The 17275-nt window shown below is 37.4% G+C and overlaps 1 protein-coding gene across 1 annotated transcript in view; it reads left to right on the top strand.

Moving 5' to 3' along the window:
- Positions 1-17275, top strand: part of Lrrc4c (leucine rich repeat containing 4C) — a 174287-nt gene that overhangs the window by 76565 nt on the left and 80447 nt on the right. The gene's annotated exons all lie outside the window — the stretch shown is intronic.

Genomic DNA, 17275 nt, shown 5'->3' on the forward strand with positions numbered 1-17275 from the left:
GTGAAAACAGGGGCTATACCATGGGGGAGGGACATACAAAGCAACAAAGAAATCATCTTACTCTTTCCAATAGGTATTTAGTTATATGTGACTTTTTCTCAAGCTACACTGTACTGTACATACAGATGGGTCAGCAGAAAAATGCAAGAAAGGAAACAAATATATTTAGTGTATCTGTAATATATATACATATATATTATTTTCTTTGTGTATGTGTGCTCATTATTCATAGTTTTATATATAGACAGATAAATATAGATTAGATACAAATTCTAGACATAGATATGTATATAGATATGGATATTCCAAAAGCTACATTATCCACAAAGAACTTCCTTTAGTGACTAGAATCTTGCTTATGTGTATTGTGCAATATGGATACTACTGGTGACAAATGACTACAAAAAATTTTGAAATATCCTAAGTATGACTAAAGTATATTTGTATGTATGTATGCATGTATATATGTATTTGTTTACCCAGTCCTGGAGCTTGAATTCTGGGCCTGCACTCTGTTCCTGAGTTTTTCTTGCTCAACGCCAGCACTCTACCACTGGAGACATAGCACCACTTCCATCTTTTTCTGAGTAGTTTATTGAAGATAAGAGTCACACAGACTTTCCTTGCCCAGGCCTGCTTCAACCCAAAATCTTCAGATCTCAGCCTCCTGAGTAGCTAATAATAAGGCATTTTCCCACTGGCACCTGGCAAAACTTCAATATTAAACTTGCTTAATTTTAATTAACTAGGCACATGGCACTAGTGTTGAATATTATTGGAAAGCAGTGGTCTCCATGTAGCCCCACGCCTCTAATCCCCGTACTTGTGGAGATAGAGTGAGATGATGGGGGTTCAAGGACATCCTGTACCAAATAGTGAGATCCTGTCTAACTAACCAACCAATCAACCAACCAACCAAACCACCTACCTACTAACAGTACAGACCTGGGGGGAGGGGGGGATAGCTGAGGTATAGAGGAGTGATGTGTGGTTAAAAAGTCATCCTAAGGACACATTTGTGTAAATATCTAAAAGCAAACCCTTCAGGAGGTGAGAAGAAAGATGTTCTGGGCAGAGAATTTGGCAAGTGTGGTGGGTTTCACCTGACTTGTAAGAGGTGTGGCTTGAGTACTGTGGATACAACAAGGTGAATGCTTAGACCCAAACCAGAAAGGTTTCATGGGTGGCAAAGAGTCAGGAGCTTTATCCCGGCATTAATGGTTGTCTGTTCATTCTCAATGTCTAGTTTAAGATTTAGAATTCATGAAACTTCTTATCCCTTCTAAAGCCCTTTGTTGACATGGAGTCTCACTGGAATATTTCACCAGATTGTATTTTAATTTCAGATTGATTGAGTTTATGATATTCAATGTTCTGTGATTCTCAAAGCAGATTTAGAACTTGCATTTCCCTACCATGTTGAATAATATTCATGGCCCAAGTCTCTTTAGGTCATTCTTGTGGCAAAAATTCCTCCCCCCCCCCGTTTTTTTGAGATTTCTCTCATCTTTAAAACTCAACTGTAAAGATTGTGTTAAAGAGGAAACTATGTCCATTTTCATAGTGAGATTATTGTAAAATTATCATAGTGCAGGAGATCTGAAAATGAAATTGTAAAAACAAATCCCCAAAACTGCACAGAAAGTTAAATTACATCTCACTTAAATTCACCTCTCACTCATTAAACCTTCTTAACACTTACAAACCCTTCCTCACCATCTAATAAACTTTTATCTTAGGACTGGGCTTTCCAACTTCATTGGATTTTTTTTTTGTAAGGAAAATAATGTCCCCCCTTTGCAATGTTTATTTTTAATCAAGAAAATGTTTAAACAGGGCTATAGCATTCTATATTTAAACTTCAGTGTTTTGAAATTATCACTTATAAATTTGCTTTCTTTATTCTTTTGTCTAATCAGCTATCTATGTCACTAGTGAGTAGACTTTATATAAGGGAAATGGGAAAAGATGAGTAAAAAAACCAGCACTACCTTTATTTGAGGTCTGAATAATATTCTAGTTGCTAAAATTCTGTCATTGATTTGACAGTAAGGCAGAAAACATTAACATTCCCTTCAGCATTATACTTTATACATAAATACAGTATCTATTATATATTATAGTATATATATAATATGTATTATATATATTATGCACTCAATATGCATGATCTGGTTTAACTTTTTATTTATTTATTTTTTGGTCATGGGGTTTGAGCTCTGGGCCTGGCACTGTCCCTCAGCTCTTCAGCTCAAGGCTAGTGCTCTACCATTTGAGCCACAGTGCCACTTACATTTTTCTGGTAGTTTATTGGAAATAAAAGTTTCACAAACTTTCCTGCCCAGTCTGGCTTTGAACCATGATCCTCAGATTTCAGCCTCCTAAGTAGCTAGGATTACAGGCATGAGCTACCGGCTCTTGGCTGGTTTAACATTTTTTTACAGTAGTTGTACAAATGTGTTTCAGTTCAACAAGTCAGATTGTGAATACAATGCATCTTGATCATTGTTCTCCCCAACTTTTGCAATCCCAACCATATTCTCAAGTTACATGGTTCCATTTTACATTTGTACATTGAAGCGAATGGCTGTATTTGTCCACCCTTCCTCTTTCATTTAGCTTGCAGGATAGCTAGTAGGCCTTTCTTACTCAAGATAAATGAACAAGATGCAGAAATTTTCCCAAATGCACACATCAGTGCATAATGCTAGCAGAATTCATCCTAAAACCATTTAAACCAGAAAACCTGTTTCTTTCATTATTTTTCTCTCTCATGATAACTTACTACTATCTGAAAAATAATACTTTCATCTCCTGGTTTTGCAATTTCCGTTTCTAATGACATTAGGTGTGTCCTGATTGGTATGGCCACAGACCATTGACTTTCTCTAACTAAAGGTACCTTGTCATACTGGATCTTAGTTTTCTTCTCACTAATATGGAACTATTATGTTAAAATGTTATAATGCTATTTATAAAATAAGGATGAATATATTATGAGATAATTCATCTGTAAGAAGAAAAGTACTTAGAAGAGCATACACACTTTGTTAATGCTAGCTTACCATTTTATCTGAGTTTCTGCAGATGTAATAGAAAAATTATGTATTTGTATTACAAAAATTCTGTTAATGCTACATGGCCAAATTGAACAGATCTTTTTAAACTTTCCTTCTGTCTTCCCAACCACACACTCTTTCATTTGGATCTTCCATAATTTACAGATTATGTGCAACCAGATACCATTATTAATGAGCTTAAAGGAAAATTGATTAACATCCTAATGACTTCCTTCCCCAGAACTGAAAATGATCCTGAATTTCCTCAGAGGCTCTCTGCTTGGTGCCCTCTGCCAGTAATCAGAGCTTTCAGTAAAGATTGACTTTGGCATTCTCTTCCCTGCCTGTGTATGGCCCAGCTTCACAAAAGTTGAGGTCTTTTGTTTTTACAGTAATACAGAATATTGATGGACATGTTGATGATGCCATTCATTCTTTCATTGCCACTTGTTTAGCGAGTGGGGAACCAGACAAATTTATGCCTAGTCTTCCTGTTTCTGGGGATACCCTCTGTGGTTTCCTTGCCCTGCTATGTTCTTTTTGGTTTGTTCTTCCTTTTGCCTGTGTTGTATCTTGTAGTTTTAAAGACACTTTAGCAGAGAATTAACCTATTGTAGTCAAATGATCACATGATCCATTTCTCCTGAAAACGTTGTCTTTCCTGGAAGAAATTGTGTCAGAGGATAAACTGTGGAGGTATCCTACCCTCCTCCACCAGGACACCTCCTGGGTCAAGACCTGATTCATAGACCTAAGACAATTAGAGATTAAGGGAAGCCAGTGTTTGGATGGACACTAAGTCTTCTTAACTGGCCTACTGGAGGACACAAATGGAAAAGTTTTAGCACCTGAAGACATCTGGGACTCTGACAAGAAGAATCAGATTCAATTTCCCATTGCCCTTTACAAACAAAATGGTAAGTTAGTCTTGTTTATTCAAGTAGAAGTAGCAACAAGAATGTTGGAGTTCAACCAGGGTCCTAGACATTATAGAAAAATACAGCTTTAGCAGCTACATACTCAAATAAAAGATAGGATGTATGGTAGAGCACTTCTTATAGGACATAAGAAGCCCTGAGTTCTAGCTCTATGACCAGGAAGGAAAGCAAGATAGGAAGGAAGGAAGGAAGGAGGAAAGGAAGGAAGGAAGGAAGGAAGGAAGGAAGGAAGGAAGGAAGGAAGGAAGGAAGGAAGGAAGGAAGGAAGGAAGGAAGGAAGGAAGGAAGGAAGGAAAAGAAAGGAAATAAGGATAGTTTCCTTTACATGTATGTTAAAGTTCTACTTAAAGCAGTGCTGATGAGATCCGAGGTCCACAACAGTGTATTAGACAAGAAGCATCAGTGTTTGACTAATAATCTCTGAACAGGGGGAATTTCCTTTCTTATTTTTATTTGCTCTATTTGTTCACACAGATACCAGATTAATCTCATTACCAGCTTTGAACAAAGCAGGCCATGTTTCTCAACTCACAGGCCCCTTCCCTCTCAGTTTTCTTGAATGTGCTGCAAATTTCTTTCTCAGCTCTTTAGCTTCTGGGCCTGCCAAAGGAGTGCCTGTTCTTTGAGCTCTCTGTAGGCTTTTTGCCTTCCTAGCAGTACTTAATTCTTTTCTTTGTTTCTTTCTTGAGCCAGTCCTGAGCTTGGTCCTTTCCCAGACTTGCTTTTGTGTTGGCACTCAGTGAGGAAATTTCCATGGGCCCTTTCATATTTATACAGTCAAGGTCTGGGGCATGCCTTTTATTTATTTCTTGGGCTCAGCGGGGGCTTCCTGCTTGTTTTGTATATCAGTTTCTGAGTTAATTGGAGTAATCAATCTAATGAATTTTTCTGACCTTGTTCAAGTATTGTAATGCCAAGAACTATCTGGACAAGTGATTGCAGCTAGTTGGTAGAACTCCCAAGGACTGAATTCAGTTTCATTAATTATTAGTTTAAATTTTATTTGTTTATTTTTTTATTTACTGTGCCATACTGGGGGCTTGAACTCATGGTCTGGGCCTTGTCCTTGAGCATACTCAAGGCTGGAACTCTAGAATATGAGCCACAGGTCTACCTCTGATATTTTTCTGGTTAACTGAAGGTAAGAATCTCACAATTTTTTTTTTCTGTCTGGGCTGGCTTTGAATGCCTTTCTTCAAAGCTTAGATTCCTAAATGGTTAGGATGACAGGCTTGAGTCACCAGTGTCCCACACATTAGTAGACATGCTTTGAGCAGCCATTTTCTCCCCCGGAGATTACATTTTCTTTGTTGAAATAATAGTTTTATGAGGGACATGTTTTCTAAAAAATAAAGTAGTGAGTGTGGAAGTGCTTAGTACAGTATGACTGGTATACAGGCAAGCTTAGAGGAGGGTACAGGACAGCACTTAGAGCGGTATCCAGGGACCTCGCTGTGTGCATTCACTTGGTCATTCACTATCTTAGAAACAGTCAGAAGCTCCACTTGAACGCTCCCTTTCTTATCTGTAATGTGATGATCATATGTGTGTCAGGCACAAGGAGAAGAGTTTAAATCAGAGTAAGTTGTGAGTAATTTTATTTAATGTATCCTCAAATTTGGAGTATTGGTAGTCCATAGGGAGTGGCAGAGAGGATAGAAATTAGCACTAAACATAATTATCCTAGAGAGTACTAACATTAAGCATTTGGTACCCAGTGATGTATTCATTTTTACTTGTAAATGTGAATGATGCAGATGTCCCAAACCACATTATTTCTTTTACAGGATCTACACAGTACAATTCTAAGGCAGTTGCCTTGGCCAAAATATCCATCAGCTCTCCTTCCTCTTTCTCAAGCGTATCTGAATCATACACGAGGCTTGAATTAGTAAAAGAACAAAGAAAACTATTGGAGTATTCTAGTCTGCTTGGGCAGCTATGAGAAAATACTACAGCCTGAGTAACTTACACGACAGGAAGTTGTTTTCTCCTCATCCTGAGGCCAGTGTGCTGGGAAGATTGAGTCCTGGCAGGGCCCTTTTCCTAGTTTCTCCTTGCAGACTATCCCCTGTCCTCTGTATCCTCACGTGGCTCAAACATTTCTGATGTCTCTTCATATGAGAATGCTACTCTCTTTCAGTCAAGGTCCTACCTTTATAAACTCCTATCTTTATAATGACTTCTGTAATGGCTCCTTCTCAAATACAGTCATGTGTGTGGTTAGACTTTGAACACATGAATTTAGGGTGTATATAATTCAAGTCTATAGCATATGTTCAGGTGGGTCTGAGGTTCAATTCTCTATTCTAGTTTGCTACCAATTAAATTTGTCTCTTTCCCTTTTAATTTTAATCTGATTTGAATGAGCACCCTAAGTCCATGGGTCCTTTTGCTTTTCATGCTTTCCTTAGTGAGTTACAATAAACACTCTGGCAATTAGGAGAAACTGTAGGCCTCCTTGGTACAGGCTGAAATTTTCTGTATTAAAAATTATTAAGCATATAACATACATACAAGATAACTTGGAGTTAGTATATGTTCAATCCCTTTACTAATTACCTGGAAGGAAAGAAACAGTATTCATCTTATCATATGTCAACATTCTACTCTGTCACTTGAGATTTAAATATGCCAACAGATTCTCTGAGTAAAAAGGTTGTCTGCTTATTGAACAGACCATCATTGTGATAAGATAGGATAGATCAGAGATGAAAGTCTGTATACAATGCTCCATTACTACCTACTAGAAAAGTAAACCTATTTGAAATGTAAGCATAGTTTGAATGAATCTACATAAAGTTTCAATAATTATCTCAGTTCCTAAATAGCAGAGCCAGGAGTGTTGTTCTCCTGATTCTAATCTGCTTCCATGAAGTTCCTCAGGAATTCTCAACTTTTTGCTACTGTAACACATATAATGGTTCCTGTCTTTCCTAACCAAGCTCTTTTCCATTGCCTTAGCCAAAAAAGCCTTCGTGTTGATCTTACTCAAAAAAAAACCTGTCAAATACAAGCAAGGGAAAGCAACTATTAAGAGCCATAACTTCCAGTATCCTCTAATTTTAAAGATGAATAAATACACTTTTCCCAACTTGCATTGTTACTGTAACAGATTTCTTGACACATTCACTCTTCAAAGTAGCAGTCCACAGTTCTTTAGCAATATAGGTAGAGAGTTTTTGCCTTTAGCTGGTTCTACTCTGGAACTGTGGCCATACATTCAGCTTTTATCAAAGGCAAGACAAGGCAGTATTTCCAGGTGGTGCTGGCAAAGTGGTTTCAAGACATTGCCTGGTTCCACTTGAATTGTACTCCATCCATCCTGTCTATCCTGGATATCATTTCCTAATTCCCTTTATTTGGTGGTATATGCAAATTAGCTGATTCAGAAGAACATGTCAGTGATTGTTCCCCTTCTCTTCATGATCATCTCATAAAGCATGATGAACGTATAAGCACATGGGATGTGCAGCATCCTGGCTGAGATTCCTATCTTGGCTCCAGACACATTTGTGTGTGTGTGTGTATGTGTGTGTGTGTGTGTGTGTGTGTGTGTGTAAGTGCCACATCTAGTAGACACTGAAGTTTTGGAGCAAAGTCTAAATCCAACTTGTATATTCTGAAGCTGATATATCAATTTTTCTACAATTTCCCAAACACTTAGCTTTCTGATAACTTTAGAGGTGTGTGTGTGTGTGTGTGTGTGTGTGTGTGTGTGTGTGTGTGTGTTGTTTTGTTTTGTCTCCCATTCTTACATTTCTTTTATTTCCCTTGAATTTGTCTTGCCTAGAATGATGAAAGTTGTGTGTTTATTTTCAAACTACTTAAAGTTTCCAATCTGAACATGTAATTACCCTGAGGGCTTTGCTCCTAAATCCACAACAACAAGCATTTAGTTTGTTTTCAGAGCCATTGTGCTTAATTAATATTTATGCGAGACTTAGTGAAATCATGAAAATTAACAGATGTCCTTACCTAAAGCAGGTGGTTGGATATATCAACAATCGCAGTGACAACAGCTATGATACAATAGGGTTTCTTTCCTTCTCCAACTCACTACCTGGCCTGGAAAAACACTTTCATGTTTACTCTTTGATCTGCAAAACATACAGGGAAGCAAATAAGCACAATTAAAAGAGTATTTTCAGATGTTCCCATGAAATACAAATTTTATTTCAAAACACAGTATTGAAAATTAAAAATAGCAGTAACATTTGTACACAGGGTTATGCACTCTGGAGAAGTTTGTAAATAGTATTGAGCGGACATGAGGACTATACAGAATTGGCAGGAATTCAGCCTGTTTTTTGTGTCTTCTCTCAACTTTCTAGCTTGACATTGTCAGGCTCAGATTCAAAATATGATACTTGATAGCTGCTGAAGTTCCAGCCATCGTTGTACACATTCCAGTGCAGAAATAAACAGTGGAGAGAGTGCATTATGAAATCATCTCAGATTCGAATTAAATTATCATTCTTTGAATTTCCGAGTTTGCCTTATGTCTCACTCATAATTATACCTTAATCACGTAACTACAGGAGTTTCTTTTTCTTCTTTCCCTCCCTCCCTCTCCTTCCCTGCCTTCTTCTCTTTTTTCCTCTCTCCTTCCCACACTCCTTCCCTCCTTTCCTTCCTTTCTCTTTTTCTCTTTCTTACTTTTTTCTTTCATTTTTTTTTTGATAACTAGAGTATAAATTCAACATCATACAAAAGATTCTTGGAAATGAGCCTTGAGGCTCATTCCCATCCTTAAAGTCTTAAGATTTTAATTTAGACATGGGAAATGAACATTGTGTGGGCGATCATCAATTGTAAATCCCTTTTTTTGGGGGGGGGTACCTTGCATTTTGTTGGTTTTCCTTAAGGTTTATATATACTTCTTTTTTAAAACATATTTTGTTATTGTGAAGATATTGTACAAAGTGTTTATAGTTACATGAGTAAGGTAATGAGTACATTTCCTATGGAGCATTTGTATTCCCTTCTTTGTTTTTCCCCTACCATCCCTTCTCTCCCCACCTCCCTAACTTCTCCCCCTGCCCCTGAAGCTGTAAAGTGCATTTTCAACATAGTGTCTTGTACATCTCATTGTTACAATGGACCAACTTGTATCCTTATTTCAGCATTTTATTTCTCTTCCCCTCCCCAAATCAGAAAAAAATGTATATAAAAGATGCAGGGCACTGGAATCAAATACAGTGAGAACAGGGGTTATACCATGAGGAAAGAACACACAAAAGAAACAAAAAAAATCACACAGTACATCATATATACTTCTTATGAAGTATGTTTGTATATCCTTTGAAATCTCTTTATAATGAGTGATTTTTTTTCTTTTTTTTTGTTTTATTTTTTTGGGTCCGGTCGTGGGGCCTGAACTCTGGGCCTGGGTGCTGTCCCTCAGCTCTTCAGCTCAAGGCTAGCGCTCTACCACTTGAGCCACAGTGCCACTTCCAGCTTTTTCTTTTTTGCTTATGTGGTGCTGAGGAATCGAACCCAGGGCCTCAGGCATGCAAGGCAAGTGCTGTACCACTGAGCCACCTTCCCAGCCCCTGATTTTTTTTTTCTTACAAAGAGAAATGAGGAAAATTCCATTGGGTAATCTTTTCCTTCATCCATCTAGCATAAACCTACTATGTACTTTTTATGTATCAGAAACAAATACAGATACTGAGAGTTAAGAGAGGCCAAGGTAAAGTATATACAAACAACAGGCTCACAGATGATAAGGACATTGACAGAAATCTGTAAATGCCTGTTGTGGTAAGTAAAGCAGATTAAAGGACTGTAGTTGAATGATAAGGAGTGCTGTTTTTTCTTTCTTTCTTTTAAGAGGAATAGGCATTCCAGTAGAGAAAATTAATGCAAATGGCCTCAAGAGAAAGGTCTTTAAGGAGCTTATTCTTGAAGTACTCTGGAAACAAGTGTTCAGGACGAGGAAACTGAAATTCAAAGCTGTAATGTGAGAGTTGTAGGAAATGAAGGGGCAGAGTTAAGTAGACCAAGAGGGGAAATGATCCCTAATCCCCTACACTTCCTAGAACATTGCTAAGCACCCTACAATAGCCAAAGCAGAGCAGAAAATGAAGGTGGCCATTTTTTTTTTAATTTAATTTAATTTTATTTGTGAACATACTGTACAGAGGAGTTACAGTTACATGGGCAGGATAATGTGTACATTTCTTACCAAGCATTGCAGCCTCCTCCTTTGTTTACCCTTCACATCCCTTCCCAGCCTCCCCCCTCCCCCCCTAATCCCAATCCTTCTCCTTCCTCCCCCCCCAGCCCCCCCCCCCCACCAACGTTGTAAAGTTCGTTTTGGACATGACAACTTGTACTTCTCATTGTTGCAACAGGTCCACCTGTATCCTTAAACAACTGGTTTTTCCCCATCTCCTCCACAAGTTATATTGACATCAAATATAGTGAAAGCAAGGATTATACTGTGGGGGAGGGACATACAAAGCAACAAAGAGATAATCTTATAAATGTGTTAGAAACACATGCATGAAAGAAAAAAACATTAAAATACACATCTAAGGGTTCATTTTCCTGACATCACATTATCTGACCTTTTCCGCTTGACTCATACATATACTAGATATTACAAATAAGGGAAACCATGGGACCTACGTTTCTTTGGGCCTGGCTTACTTCACTTAATATAATTTTTTCCAAGTTTTTCCATTTCCTAACAAATGGGGCAATGTCATTCTTTCTGATGGAGGCATAGAATTCCATTCTGTATATATACCACATTTTCTTGATCCATTCATCTACTGAGGGGCATCTGGGTTGGTTCCATATCTTAGCTATGGTAAATAATGCTGCAATAAACATAGTTGTGCTGGTAGCTTTAGTGTGGTCTTGTTTGTAAACATTAGGATAAATGCCCAAAAGTGGGATTGCTGGGTCATAGGGGAGCTCTATGTGGAGTCTTTTGAGGAACCTCCATACTGCTTTCCAAAGTGGTTGAACAAGTTTACATTCCCACCAACAATAAAGTAAGGTTCCTTTCTGTCCACATCCCCTCCAGCATCTGTTGTTGTTAGAGTTCTTGATTTTTGCCGTTCTAACTGGAGTGAGGTGATATCTCAATGTTGTTTTGATTTGCATTTCTTTTATGGCTAGGGATGTTGAACATTTCTTCATGTGTCTATTGGCCATCCTTCTTTCTTCTTCAGAGAAGTTTCTCTTTAAGTCTTTCGCCCACTTATTTATTGGGCAGTTGTTTCTTTGAGGATTTGTTGTTGGGGGGTTTAATTTTTTGAGTTCCAAGTATATTTTAGATATGAGAACTTGTCCGTTGTATGGCTAGTAAAGATCTTCTCCCAGTCCGTGGGCTTTCTATTGATCTTGCTAGCTATGTCATTTGCCCTGCAGAAGCTCTGCAACTTTATGCAATCCCATTTGTCCAACCTTTCTTTGATTTGTTGTGTTTCCGGGTCTCTATTCAGAAAATTTCGGCCTGAGCCAAGGAGACCCAGGGTTTCTCCTATTCCATCCTGTAATGTTTTCAGAGTGTCTGCTTTGAGTTCAAGGTCTTTGATCCATTTGGAGTTGATTCTGGTGCAGGGGAAGGTGGCCATTTTTATGTTCTACTGTTTGTTTTTCTCTTCATCAGTTCACCAATCATTTAGTGACTGTCTACTCTGCATGAGATACTTCATTAGGTTTAAAAAATAAAAATGTTCCCTGAGCTCAAGGTATTTGTTTTGTAGCAACTTCAAATAAGCTCCCAAAGATTATGAAACACTACACATTATACCCTATGTATCCAACAGACTATTTGCTTTTGTGCTCTCCTCTGTTTAGTGAGATCTTCATATAAAAATACATCTCAGAAACAATAGCTTAATTCTTAAGTTTATCTTCTTTCTTTAAGATACATCAAAATCTTAATAGTCCCCATTGTGCTGTTGATTCTATCAGTATCTGCAATTCAAGGATCCAATGTTGTGTAAGAGAGTATAAATTTATATATGTAACTGCCTTGGCCTACATTGGTCTCCCCCCTCTCTCTGATGAAGTTCTATTATTCCTTCATAGTATCTCCTGTAAAAAAAGATTTCCCTTAGCTCTTTCTCGGAGAGTTAATTACTTCTGTCTGCGTTCAGCTCAGTACTTGTGTTATATCAGGCATCATAGTGTATTATCAAGATTTTATGTTTCCATTTTTATTTCCCACTGGAATAAAAGTTCCTTAGTAGCAGAATGCAAAGCTTACTTGTTACTGAAAGTCTGATACCGAGCAAAAGGTTGTTAATAGTCAATTTGAAAATATTTTCTTGTTAGATGAGAAAAACAAAACCCAAAAAACATTCCCCATCAAAGATGCTTATGTTCGCAGCATGGAGTGAATAGAAAATCTGCAAATTGTTTTGATTATGTAATCTCTTCTTCCCCCAAAATCATTATTTGAAGGGATGCATTTAGCCTTTATCACAGTTATTACCAAACAGAATGCATATATTTTTATATTCCAGTAAAGTCTTTTATATGATTTACTATTTCAAAGGATCTCTCAGAGAATCTTACACTCCTGCATATTTTTTGAATTGAAATCAGTGATATTTAATTCATTTTATGATGGGCAGAAGGCATAAGCTGTTGTGAAAATAGCTGTCTTATGGGAAGCATAGAACACCCCTATGTTTATAAATAAGTAAATTTATTCATTCAACCACAAATTCTTCACTAGATGGTGAACTCCTTAAGGATAGAGAATACAGCCTATTTACATTCATGGATCCATGCAAATTGCTTGGAGAACAGACCAACAATCCCTTATTCTTTCAAGCCATTAGGGGTGGTGGTGGTAAATGTTTAACTGGTTCTCATTAAGATACACCAACACACACACACACACACACACACACACACACACACACACACACACACACTAGGTCTGATAATGCTATTTGACTTTTTTTGGTATCAATACCTTCCCATCCCACTTAGTTAATTTTTTTTGGTTGCTCTTTGGGCTTGAACTCTGTGCCTTGATACTCTGTTCCTGAGCTTCTTTCTTGCTCAAAGCTAGGATTCTACCACTTGAATGATACATCCACTTCTGGTATGTGTGTGTGTGTGTGTGTGTGTGTGTGTGTGTGTGTTTAATTGGAGATAAGAGACTAGGACAGGTATAAGCCATCCAGATCCCACTCCACTTGGCTAATTTTGAGGTTTCACGTTGGAGTCAACAAAAGTGAGATTGTAAGAAATATATATGTATCTATCTATCTGCTGACTAGCAAACAATAGGAATGAATAGATTTCAGAATTTACATACATTTTGAGGATAATATGTTCATATATGTGCACACACGTATATATACATATATTTATAATTTGCATATATATGCATGTATATACACATATAAACATATATGTATCATCTTTAAAAGTGAAGCATTAAAATGCATTAATATTTTTGTAGAAAAATAAGCCACATGTTTCTGTAGCAAAACAAGCCAAATATTTCTGCAAAGAATATATAAGAATTTCTCAGGGGAAAAAAATAACATCTTTCAGGCTTCAGGGCCCTCTTAAGGCATTGAGACAGTACTTCAATTTTTTTAATACTATGTTGGTGGAGGAAACAGTCATGATCTATTGTACAATCATCTAGGGTATTGATTCTACATGTGTACCATGCCTTTGAGTTATATCACACTTGTGTAAACTATAGGTAAATGAGAGATATGCAAATTCTGTCTTGTTCAGTAGAATTTCCAATCCCTTTCCACTCTCCTATGGGAAAAATCAGTGTGTCATTTGCAATTTAGCTCAGCGTTCTTTTACTCCATGTTATTTTATAATATTTTGACTTTTCCATTATTGAACTGTTACAAATCTGTTGTTTTAATCATGTCATATTGTTAAAATCAAGTCTTTATTGCTACATGGGCATGGAGCCATGATGTTACTTTTTTTTTGAAAAATTGTAATGCAATACAGTAGAGACATTAGACATTTTCTGGAAAACTTCAGCAAACAGAATAATAGCATGGGTTTCCATCGTATCTACTAGCTTCATCAGACATGGGGAATCCGGTGACAGGTGGGAAAATCAGCTCCCATCACTGGAGACGTTGGTTGTAGGTTCAGTGCTTCTGACTGCCCCATATAAAGAATAGTGTGTCACTGGATGAAAGCTGTTTTAAAAACTTCTTGATTATCTTTAAGAACTTGTACAAGAGTTGCCCTTCAACCAAGCAGGTTACAAATACAAGGCATCTTGATCAATGGTACCCCGTCAACATTCTCACCCATCCCTCCCAACCCATGGAGTCCCTTATTGCCTTCTCTTCCCTCTTCTTCTCTTTATTTTTCTACTCAACTCCCCTTGGCCTCACTCTACCCCTTTCAATTACTCATTTACTTACATTTATTTTGTTGAACTTTGACCTCACTTTCCTAAGAAATCATATCACTTGAGTTCCCCCCCCCCAGAATCTACCATGTTTAAGGTAATATATTTGTGTACACTTGCATACCACTTGAATACTTACATATCTGTGAACTAATTCCAGATGTCACAGATGAGAGAAAACATACAAACTTTGTCTCTCTGGGGCTGACGTATTTCACTTGTGATAAAATTTTCCAGGACTTGTACATTTTAAATCTAGTATAAGTTAAAGTCTAGACCACGTTTTGTGCCAGCTAGGTTTAATTTTTTTTCCAAGTTTTAGCTCTTCACTTGAGTGGGAATAAACTGACTTGAGGACATCCAATGAATCATTTATGCACTGACAGGACCATGGCCAAAAGCATAGCTAATGAAGTCAGGCCTTATTTGTAAGCGAGGGATGATTAACGGAATCTTGTAATTCTTGAAAACGGAGGCTCTTATTTAGGAAAGCAAAGATGTTCCAAATATTGGAAAAGTAACTCTAGCAAGTCTCATGATATTCTGATCTATTAGCAGAGTAACTCTAGCAAGCCTCATAATATTCTGATCTTAAAAAAACAAACAAACATGGCATCTGATTTTATGCATGGTTGTGACAGTCAGTTTCCCACAGCCTGGAGAACAGCTCTTTTCCTTGTTCAAGCTTCCTATTTGTACCTCAGGGTCACTCCACTTGTACAAATACCAACCCAGAGGAGGGGGAATGAGGTCACTTCAGCAATAATGATAGATCAGTACAGTGTGTTAAGATAAATGAAATTTTGGAAAATAAACTCAAGAACATTATCTTTCTTGGTCTGAAAAACTTGAGGTCCAAATGAGTTGTCTAGTTTATGGAGAACTGACATCATTCTCCACTGCAAGTAAAAAAATCTGTCTTGAGTTCTGGCTAAGCTTTGATTATTTCTAAGTGAGTATAAATGATAGCTCTTTCTCTCCAGACTTATGTCTCTTCTTCATGCCCATCATGGAGAAGTCATTCCTTCCAGAGCCAAATGGAATGAGCACGTAGTTTTAATCCCAAGTAAAGGAGAGCTTAAATTAGCTGAAATGTTAATTCAACTGTTCCAATACATACTTGTGCATGTACATGCTAAATGTTAATAGCTGCATGACTTAGCTTCCTGTAGTGTGTCCCACCACATAACTAGAATTGACAGACACCTGCAATGAACCTCATGTCTAATTGCGCATGGCCCCCAACTTCATGCCACACTGAACACAAAGTTACCCTCATCAGACAGATGTATGTTCACTACTTAGGAGTGACTTTTAACCTAGAACACAGGGTAATCACTTAAGTTCTCTCAGAAGTGGTGAAAAATACTGACTCCAACTTCTATCCTATGTGGTCATTGAGATAATTGTCTTAATCTTCCCATTTTTTTTTCTTTTTGGTTGATTGTGGGGCTTGAACTCTGGGCTTGGGCACCGTCCCTCAGCTCTTCAGCTCAAGATGAGTGCTCTACCTCTTGAGCCACAGTTCCATTTCCAGTTTTCTGAGTGGTTTATTGGAGATAAGAGTCCCACATACTTTTCTGCCTGGGTTGGCTTTGATCCACGATCCTCAGATCTCAGCCTCCTGAGTAGCTAGGATTACAGGCATGAGCACCAGTGCCCAGCTCTTCCTAGTTTTTATTACATTAAAATACACTCATCCAATAGACTCTGACTTAAGATAATGATAAGTAGGCTCTATGTTACTTATTGTGGGCTAATAAGAGAAATAAATGCCCTGACCCTTCCAAACTTAGAAGTGATGCTGTTATCATTATACATGGTACAATAAAATTATTTCAAAAGCATAGTACACAAGAAAGACATAAATAAAATGCTACCAATTGTAGAAATGAAAGGATTACTTTTGATTGTAATATCAGAGAACATCTCATGCTGGGGTAGCATAAACTTGTTAGAAAGAAAAAAATTTCTCCTACAACCTCCCTCCTTCTTCGAGTGCTCCTCAAAGTCAGCCATTAATACAATGTTACTGATGCTATTTTCTGCTGTGGTTAGTCTACTTAAGTAAATATTGGAAGAACTTATTTAAGTTCTTGACTAACCTGGTATGTCTTAATTTTAGACTGTGATGTGGCAGAATGGGATGGTAGATGAGTAACTTTTGGTGTATGAAAAAATGTGGATGAACCTCCAAATTATGGAAGTATCTAGAACCTAAAATGAGATAATTTAAAGAAGTGAAGGAAGGACTTTAAATGTAATGAATATATATGGCAATGTCTCCAAATGAGGATAGAATAAAAGAACAACAACCTTTTTTAAAAGTCTTTATTATAGTCTAAAAAGAATTTACCATGTTACCCTTCTCATCTCCAAGATGAATGCATAATATTTTTTCTTGATTTTCTCTAGCAACAGAAAGTCTTGACAATTGTCAAAACTCATATAGATAGTATTTATCTGTGTCATTACTGAAAGCTCCATGCATATGTAGTTCATTATAAGGACTTCTGACCTGAGAGTGGTAACTTGACCTGTCATACAATCTCTTTCTATTTTTCTCTGATGAAGCAAAACTCCTCTAAGACTTACAGTATTATATATTTAGGCCTTCCCTTAAGCAGGTCCCCTTACAAAGACAATCAGTCTGTGGGAGGGTTTTACCTGAAAAAAAAAAACGTTCCATCCATATTTACAGTGTGTGTAAAATGTTGGGTTGATTCTATGTAGTCTTAAGTACTTAACTAAGGTGGGTGGGCAGAATTCTCAGTGAGATCAAATTTTCTTTATGAGGAAAATTTGTCTGAAGATGGCTGGAATGGTTTCCCAAAGGAATAGGTGTTGGAATTGCTGCTTGTCATCAGAAAGCTTCAAGCACGGGCAGAATGGATATGTTA

Source organism: Dipodomys spectabilis, unplaced genomic scaffold (assembly GCF_019054845.1).
Source record: "Dipodomys spectabilis isolate Male_0828 unplaced genomic scaffold, ASM1905484v1 ptg000145l, whole genome shotgun sequence".
NCBI classification, from domain to species: Eukaryota; Metazoa; Chordata; class Mammalia; order Rodentia; family Heteromyidae; genus Dipodomys; species Dipodomys spectabilis.